This window comes from Phacochoerus africanus, chromosome 3 (assembly GCF_016906955.1).
Source record: "Phacochoerus africanus isolate WHEZ1 chromosome 3, ROS_Pafr_v1, whole genome shotgun sequence".
Taxonomy (NCBI): domain Eukaryota; kingdom Metazoa; phylum Chordata; class Mammalia; order Artiodactyla; family Suidae; genus Phacochoerus; species Phacochoerus africanus.
Genome location: NC_062546.1, coordinates 59,267,224 through 59,268,355, shown reverse-complemented (window position 1 = coordinate 59,268,355; position 1,132 = coordinate 59,267,224). Strand labels below are relative to the sequence as shown.

Below are 1,132 nucleotides of genomic sequence, written 5' to 3'. Positions count from 1 at the left end.
TCAGACATCTGTCTAATCTGAATGACATAATATCTAAAAAGCAAACATTAATAAGTGACCCGATAAACAGGGAGTTTGGGGAAGAGTGACTTCTATAGCAATTCATTCAGACTACCCATAGTTGCTAGAGGGGCTATTTTGCTTGAGTTCACTTTTTTAAATAAACTCTTTATTTGCCATCAATTTATTTCCATTTTCTGTTAAACAGCCTATAGCAGAACAGCTTAAGACTACTTCGTGGTAGTTCCTACCGTCACAGCCACAGCAAGCTGCAGGCCAAGCTTCAATCGGAAAGGGCTCCTTGGGCACAGAGGGAACCAGCGTGCCTTCAAGGGCCAGCTACAACCTCGGGTTGGGGAGCAGTAAACTCAGGAGCTGGAGCCGTCCATCCTCCCTGAAATTCCTCCCTGGGCACAGCCTTTCGGCGGCGGCCTGCTCTCGGGATCTCTGTAGTAGCAGAGAGCAGGCCTGACCTCCTGGGGGTGTTCTCGCGAGATGGTGTCGCGGTGCATGCTCAGAACCTCCCAGGCCAGCATCACTGCCTCCAACCCCTGAGTGAGCTCCCTCGCCTTTGCGAGGGGTGACAGTGACCTCCTCGTGCAGAGGAGAGTCTGTCTGACAACAGAGCAGCGGTAGGCCTCTATGAGAGGCTGGTGGTCAGTGCTGGGATCAGCAACGCCCAGACATCTCAGCTTACGGAAGGCTGCCTTGAAATAAATCATCTATTATTACTTTCCTGAGTGAAGCAGCTTGCAGTAGGCCTGACCCCGGGGGCAGCAGCAAATTTCAGTAGCGCTTACTGACCAGAGTTTCTGAAAGGTATGACACTGATATCAACTGGGTCTTCAGTGACAACCATGCCACAAGCTGCCAGCAGAACTCTATCCAGGTTCTCTTAAAATTTCTGATGTAAAAGCCTTTCGTTTTCCTTCTGTACACATACTATTCCATTTGGAAGTTAAGTTTACTTGGCTAAGTAAATCCTTGCTGCAAAGGACTTAAGGGCAGCCTCCTTCTTCATTTGCAGGACATCAAGTGTTCCAGATATCATGAAAGTTTCCCTTATCACAGGAAAACAGAAAAATGCCTGTATGGACCCTCTCTGGATAGGAAAAAAAAAAAAACTTAAATT

General features: G+C 47.8%; 1 pseudogene; it reads right to left on the bottom strand.

Moving 5' to 3' along the window:
- Positions 1-328: 328 nt before the first annotated feature.
- LOC125121904 (40S ribosomal protein SA-like) lies at positions 329-722 on the bottom strand (annotated as a pseudogene).
- Between the last annotated feature and the right edge of the window lie 410 nt (positions 723-1,132).